This window comes from Kogia breviceps, chromosome 12 (genome assembly GCF_026419965.1).
Source record: "Kogia breviceps isolate mKogBre1 chromosome 12, mKogBre1 haplotype 1, whole genome shotgun sequence".
NCBI lineage: Eukaryota > Metazoa > Chordata > Mammalia > Artiodactyla > Physeteridae > Kogia > Kogia breviceps.
The window spans coordinates 61,585,780-61,593,769 of record NC_081321.1 but is presented as its reverse complement, the minus strand read 5'-3'; the positions used below and the strand labels follow the sequence as shown (position 1 = coordinate 61,593,769).

General features: G+C 36.4%; 1 pseudogene; it reads left to right on the top strand.

Moving 5' to 3' along the window:
• The first annotated feature begins 6,127 nt into the window (after positions 1-6,127).
• Positions 6,128-7,376, top strand: LOC131767261 (cyclin-G2 pseudogene; annotated as a pseudogene).
• The last annotated feature ends 614 nt before the right edge of the window (positions 7,377-7,990 follow it).

The following is a 7,990-nucleotide window of genomic DNA, read 5'->3' as shown; positions in this document are numbered from 1 at the left end:
AATCCTTAAACTTTGAATAAAGCAAGGATATTAAAAACATTTTGTCAAATATTCAGGGGATTTAATTTATATGGCAAAAGTTTGTAAAATTCTTTTGAGACACTAAAGGAAAAAATAGACATGATAAGTCTATATGATTTCAGTTGTGTGGGAAAGTTATCTGATGGAATGTGTAATACACAGAATCCAAAAGGTCATACTTTATGAAAGATAAACCAAATTGAATCATAATGTAAAATCAAAACCTTGCAGAACATGTTATTTTACCATTGCAGCAGTTACTCTTTATATTATATTAGTTCTGGCAAATAGTTTACTTATTTATTTGCCAGTCTCAAGTATCATATAATTTTCTTGCTGAAAATATTTGCTTATTTTCTCTAACAGTTTCACCAATGACTCAAATAAATATGACAAGATAATTTGTAGAGATAATAATTTGTTTGGTTTTTATTCCTATAAGATACAGAAAAGAATAAAAGAGATCCCTCCAGTCCTATTCCAAGAAGACAGGCAAGCTTTTGTTTTTATTGTTCCAAGGTCTGAAGCAGAAGTGCCAAGAACTCAAATCAGGATCTGAACCTCACCTATCTTGAGTGTGTGTGTGTGTGTGTGTGCGTGTGTGTGTGTTGGAGGGAGTTTAAGTAGATTATAATGGATATGTGTCCACCTGGAGTGGAAGAGTAAAATTTGAGTTTCTACTGGGACAGAGAAGGAAAGGGTTTTCCTATGCTAGATCTTCATGGTAACAAAGTAGAATAAAAGATGCTTTCTGTCCTCAAGAAGGCTTATGGGTCCTAGAGACTGCAGATACAGAAGTCAATGATTATAATAAGTGTGACAAGCGATTGACAACATAGATATAGAAATAATACTCTAGGTGAGCACACGTGCATCTGTATATGTGTCATGACAATGGGGGAAGAGACAAAGAAGATGATACGTAAGCAAGTTTAAATATGGAGCTACCTAAGGCAATGAAGGCTGGAAGGCAGAGGGAGGGTAAGATTTTGATGTATCTCCTATTTATGTTTTTCTTTTGTATTTCAGTATCACTTAGAAGGTAACTATTCTATTTCTGAAATTTCTTGTGAACAATTTAAAACCCACTTTCAGGTTTCACCTGTAATGCCAGAAATACTAGGACTCCTTTTTTATACCCTCCACAACATTCTCTTTATCTGTTGTATCACCCTGCCACTAGTATTTGTCTAAATCAATTATTATCTTCCTTGAGAGGGCAGTTGACATTTTTAACTGTTCATCACTATATTCTCATAGTCTAGTGCAGTTTCTGGTTTTGTGTCTGGCACATAAATAGAAAATAAATATTTGTCCAGTGACATAATACATAAAATTGTATCTACCTCAACAATCCCACTACTTTTGGATCATTTTTATATCATATATTTTATGTTATCTTGTCTATCCTGTCATATTCTTTATGATTTCTATATGAAGAACTGATATTTTTGAAAGTTATGTTCAAAAGTTACTGGAGTTATTTAAATTCCACACCAACTTCTTCTAAATGTTTGTATTTTACCCTTTTAAATGATCACTTTTATCTTCTTTTTATTATTTATGAATCACTAGTTAGTTTATAAAACATCCAAAGACTTTCTTTTTTAGTTTTCCTGTAATTTTTTAGTCATTGATGTTCTAAGTTCTATACTCTATTGTCCTCTGAAGAAAGATGTATGAGTGGAAAAGATGTTGGAAATTGGCCTTTCTTAGTATGGCTCCTACAGCCGCCATGCAGTAGGGACAACTTGAGATTGGTCTTAGATCACCTGCTTTCTCTTTCAGGCTTTTGGAGACGTCACTCCACTGTCTTTGGTAGTCTGAAGCACTCTTAAATTTGGTTTCCTGGTGGTAATCTGTTCAATCTCCTCTGCTTTTGAAGTTTAGTGAATTCTTTTTTCTTGAAATTTAAGGCTTTTATTAGGACATATCCCAGTGTTGACTTCAGCTTGTTCATTTAACACCAGACCTATTTTTCTAATTTTTCCATTTCTCACCATAGTTATTTTTCAGAATTTTTACATTATAATGTGGATTATCAATTTTGCTCTATTATTCAGGTGTTTTCTTTGCATATTTTAAGGTTGGATTGCAATGTTGTAATATCCATATCCATATTTCTTATATTAAATGTTTGCTGTTTTCCATATTTTTCTTGACTATCTTCTATTTTATAAATGGCACGTTCATATGTCACTATATCCTTTTTTTGTATTAAAAGTCCATGTTTATATGTCACTATATCCTTTTCTTGAATTACAGTTTTCTTTCGCAGTGGAGACAGATTAGTGTTTTCTGGTTTTCCTGTTACCTTGCAAGCTCCCCCGTCCCATCCCCAAGTTAGGACCTATCAATTGCATCTCCTGAGCCAACTTTTCCTCAGAACTCAGTAAGAAGAAGTTATCTTTCAGAAAAATGAAACAAAAATACGTGTATGCATGTGTGTATGTGTACACACTCATTTATTTTGTACAATCCCTGTTCAGTATTATTTTCCAATTAAATCACTGAATTGTAGTTTCTTCATTAAGAGTCTCACTGGTGTTCCTTATTGTTGGCTAATTCTGAAGCTATAGATAAACACTAATCTTAATTGAAAGTATTTAGCCGAATTGTTTTTTACCCTTAAGCAGGCCCATAGTACTTCTCCTTTGTTATTTCCTTCAGCAAATATATACTGAATACTTACTATATATGTCAGGCACTGTGCCAAGCATTGAGAGTATACAAACACAAACCACATAGTTACTACACTTGTGTGACTGTCTCATATGGGAAACAGCCATGTTATACAAATATAAGCCAAATTATAAAATATCAGGAACTGTGGAAGTCCCAGTAATGTAATGGTGGTGGCTAATCAGAGAAAAGTTCTTACAGGAATTGAAACCAGAGATACTTCTTAAAGGACGAGGAGGAGTTATTTAGTGAATACCAGGGATGGAGATGGGAGAAGTGTGGAAGAGAAAGGCATGAGCAAATGCACAGAAGTAAGGACCAGCATATTAGGAGGGGTGTGTGTGTATGTGTGTATGTGTGTGTGTGCATGCTCCCATACAGTTTAGTTTTGCTGGAATTTGACTAGTTCAACAAGGAGTGGTAGAAGCCCAGAGCAGGTCCTGGAGAGCAGGTCCTGGAGAGCCTTGTATGCCTTATAAAGGAACTTGGATTTTATGTTGAAGGTGAGTGGTTCTTAATCTTTGGATAATGTTCCCCTTTGAGAATCTGTTGACAGTACTGGAACCTCTCCAGAATAGTGGGGGGAGACTTACACATGTTCATAGATTAAAGGGCTTGCACTCAAGACACTTCATATCTTCTGCTCCAAATACAAGCAAATGACAAAATATTAAATGAAATTAACTGACAACAAAAAGTTATTTTATGTGTGCATTTAAAGAATGAAATGAAAACTGTAAACAACAATAACATTGTGCAGGAAGGGATTGTGAAAGATGACAGATGACATGATTGGCTAGGGGTAGAGGTAGAAATACTGTTACATTTTGCTAAAAATTATAATTAAGTATTCATATCAAAATTTTAGCAGAAGTAACCAAAAAGAATAAAAATGCAATCTACAGTTTTAAAGTCATCATAGATAAAAGAAAACATAAAAATATTTATCAAATGGAAGATAAGTAGGGAAGGAATCTAAGAAAAACTTTGGATAAATAGAAACCACAAAATAGGATTGTAATAAAATCCTAATATACTAGTAACCATACTAAATACAATTTCATAAATAAATACTAATTTCACCAGGCAGATTTTAACACATTGAATAAAAAGAATAAAAATTTTAGCCGCATACTACTTATAAGGGACACCCAAGTTAAATAATTAATTACCTAAATCAAAACCACACAGAAATGGATGAGGAAATATATACCATTCAAAAAATAACCAAAAGAAAGTTGATCTAGCTAAACTAATATCGGACAAAACAATACAAGGCAAAAAGCATTTATGAGAATAAAGCAAGGGCACTACTTAAGAATAATAAGAAGATAAAGGGGAAGATTAAAAAATATGAGGTACTGATGGAGTACTAGGTAGCTTGGGACAAGATGGGGTCAAGGGTACACATGATGAACTTTAAGATTCTTGGGAAAGAATAGTGCAGATGGTTGAGAATGGGTGTAACCTAATTGTTGGCAGGTCTCTCCTGTGGTTAGAAAAATTGGGGTAGAGATGAGGAGGTGTGCATTTTCACTTGTGTCCAGTGGCTATTCAAAAAAAGCTCACTTTGAAGCTTTCCCAAGTTATTCTGGGAGGCTTGAAAGTGGTATTTCATATGCTCCCAGGACCATTCTCCCAGCTGCATTAACTGAGCTTATGGTCGACTGTTCAAGGATAAGTTCCTAGTCTTAGTACTGGATTGGCTACCTCCTCTCAGGACCGTGTGGTTCACATTTTTCTTATGGGTTTGCTGAAAGCAAAAATAGGAACTGCATGTACATAATAAGCACAAGGAGGCTGATTACTCAATGAAAGTTTAGTACTCTTATTCTGACAAAACTACAAAACATCACCCAAGATTGTTCTTGTCATTGGAGGTTCACGTATTAAAGATCTTTTCTTGTATGAAAGAGGCTTACCCATTTTATATTCTACACGCCCCTTTTCTTGACATAGAATACATGGTTGTCAGTCATCTATACCCCTTCTACAGAGGGCAGCCATGAATAGGAGTTAAGGGGCTGGTGAGCACATATTAAGGTGGCAAATGAACGTTAGGTTAGATTTAAATCTAGGGAGAAACTGAAAGCCTATTCCTTGAAATGACTTCTAGGCATCTACTCATTGAACAGTACAAGCATTAGTTAGGACCTCTCCTCCAAATGCTAGCAGGCATATTATGGGAATGAAGTCAGCTATTGGGCAGATTTCAGGCACCAGGATAAATCCAGATTGGCTTTTCTCATTTGCTACATTGTTTCAATCCACATGACAGATGGTAGTGTCCTGGTATAAAATGATATCACTGGATTAGGATGACCGCTATTGGGGAGTTCAAATTCTGATCATACTTTGAAGGTAGAGTCAAAAGGATATTCTAATGTTGCAAATGGTATATGGCATTACCTATTGCCCCCCAAACCACCCATATGTACACTTATGATGTTGTCCAATGTTTTAGAAATATCAACAGTTAACTACTGAACCCTTCTAGTTAAGTTTGGCAGGCTGACCACCCTTGCCCATCAGCTGTCCCTCCAAAAACTTTATTAAAATATCAGTGAAGAATCAAAAAAGTATTAACCACAAGGGTAAATTCAACATAAGGGAAAACCATGGATGAAAGATTTCAAAAAATGTTTAGACAACAAACTGATGGGAGATTTAATGAACTTACCAGACTAGAAGAAGTAGAAATCCAAATACCTGCAAGAGGAGGGGTACCTATAAGAATTTATCTAATTTGCCTTGAAGAATGCCTAGAACATGGGGTGAGGTGTGACTGGCAACATGATTGGTTTAATATCTGTACATCAACTGGTTGAACTTGCCTGCTCCCCTGCACTTCCCTGAGCAGTCAGAGAACGACTCTACCCACCTCCATCGTATGCAGCAACAGGTTTAGTCTGGAGAAACTTAGCCCAGGAGCTCTGGATTCAGAGACAACAGACATAGGATAAGATAGGGGTGAGTGTTGGAGCTAAGAATAGTGGAATTATGTAAACATCTATGTACTGAAATACTGGAGTAGCAGGCTGCTTCTCCTGCTTTGCTCCTAGAATCCTAGACAGCCAGGTTGCTACCCTCCACCAACACACACCAATGCACTTCTTCCAATCAGCTTCTCATTTTTACATATAAAGGGAATGCCAATCATCACTGGACATTTGAGAAAAGACAACTCAAAAGAGACAGAGACAAAAACAAACAGAAAAAAACTTGGAACAAAACGATCAATGGGACAGAGCACCAAAAAAAGTCATAGTTAATATCATTAAAGATAGAAGAAAAGATGATCTGTTTATGAAACCAAAACGGGATCTTATAGAAAAAGAAAAATCAAAGAACAATTTTTAACTTTGGAAATTAAAAATATGATGAACAAGAACAGGTTTGCTTCAGCTTCTGCTGATGGCATGGCATGGCCCGAGAGCTGCTGGGAGACCAGAGTCTGCAGGAGGAGGTGCTGCCGGTAGGAGGGTGGGCAGAGGTGTGAAGCTGGGCTCTGAGGCTGCAGAGGACGTGGCAGAGGCAGTGGAGGGTTGGATGCTTGTTGGGGGCACTGTTGAGCTGGTGGGCCACTGACCCAGGGAAGAGTCCATCGTGTTCTTCTGTGCTCAGCTCTCTCCAGGCCAGATGCTGCCTCTCCCACCTAGTGAAGGATCTGGGGGCATAGGTCTTGGAGGTCTGGAATAAGTTCAGCTCTCTGAGCTACTGAAACTCTACTTGGAATAGGAACAGAAATTCCAACCACAAAAAAAGGACTGAGCTTGACAGAGGCTTTCCCTGAGAACAATAACATTGTGTGTTAAAGACAGAGACAGGTCAAGATTTAAAGGATTTAACCAACTTTTTAATCTTCAATCTTGCACATAAACTTTTATCCTGGTTGTCAATATTTTGGACAGATCCTTGGCTTTTATGAAGGTGAAACCTAAAATTTGTCTTGCACTGGAGTCTGTTGTTTTTGCTGGCTGCCAGAAGAGTTGAAGAAGAATGCAATGATTCATCTTTTCATGAAGTAATCTGGACTAGTCAATGTAAATGCACTGCTTCTGACAGAAAATGAAGGAAAAAAATAACTTTGGAAGAAAAATTAGAACTATGAAATGGAACATACTGCTTGTATTAAACTTTTTTTTTCTTACACAAGACTATTATACTTCTTCATATTTCAGAAAGGAAAGAAATATTGAGCCTTGATAAACTGGAAGGTCAGCTGAAAGCTTGCAATTTTCTACCAGTCTTTGCAAAAGCAAAGCCATCTGTATTTGTGTCTTCTCAATCTGGAAGTAGAAACGTAATTCATTGTTATTGCAGTTTCTCCAGCTTGTTATAAAGTATTCAAAGATTAATGATACTGAGTCCTTTTATTGGAGGTAAGTAAATAGTTTCGAAATGACTAGCTGGGTATTTTCTCTTGAATGTTGCAAGAAGTTGGTTTGGATTGTGTATAGGCACAGAGCCCAGACCCTCCAAGACAGCAACTGTGGTGTTCCTGAGTTAACAATACCAGAAGATTGCTGTCTTGATGAACGTGAAAGTGAATCCTTGGAGGATGTGAGTTTTAGAGAATAAAGTCTCAGCAGTTCTCTCGTCATCTCAGTGATCAAAGATGCACTGTCTTTTTCGACTCAAAAGTGGCACACTCTCTGTGTTTTCCATTTTAGAAATCTAATTACGTTGTGTCAGAATTTAAAGTATACATATAGTTTATAAGCAATAAATGGGGAAGTAGGTAGTTTTTGGTCCAGCCCCTATCTAGGTAGGAATACAAAGACTGGAACACCTGTTGTCTATAATTATTCAGATCAGATCTGGTTTATTTTCATATTCTAAGCTATCAAATGTGTTAGGACCTCTCAAATGATTGAAAATGGTTTAAATTTTGCACTTTAGTTTTTTCTTTGAATAAAATAATTTTTAGCTACTTTTCCATATGGATAATATACTTTGTTGGTAAGGATGTAGGGAGGTAAAGAGAGAACCTTTTTTTCCCCATGATGAATATAAAGTAGAAGACTTTGATATCTGCTGAGAATAAAAGAGTCGAGTCTGAGTGAAGATGAGGTTTGAGGGGAGTGGTGCAAATTCCGAATGTGTTTTGAGGGGAAGGTTGGAGGGAACTAATCAAGGAAAGTAAGAGTACTGAGGTTGATGCTGAGGTCCTAGCCAGGGCTGAAAATCATGAATTTATAGTAGTGCAAAATCAAAGAATTGGGAGATTTTTATCCAGTATTCTCAACTATCAAAATGTAGAAACAGAAAAAGGTTAACTGTTACT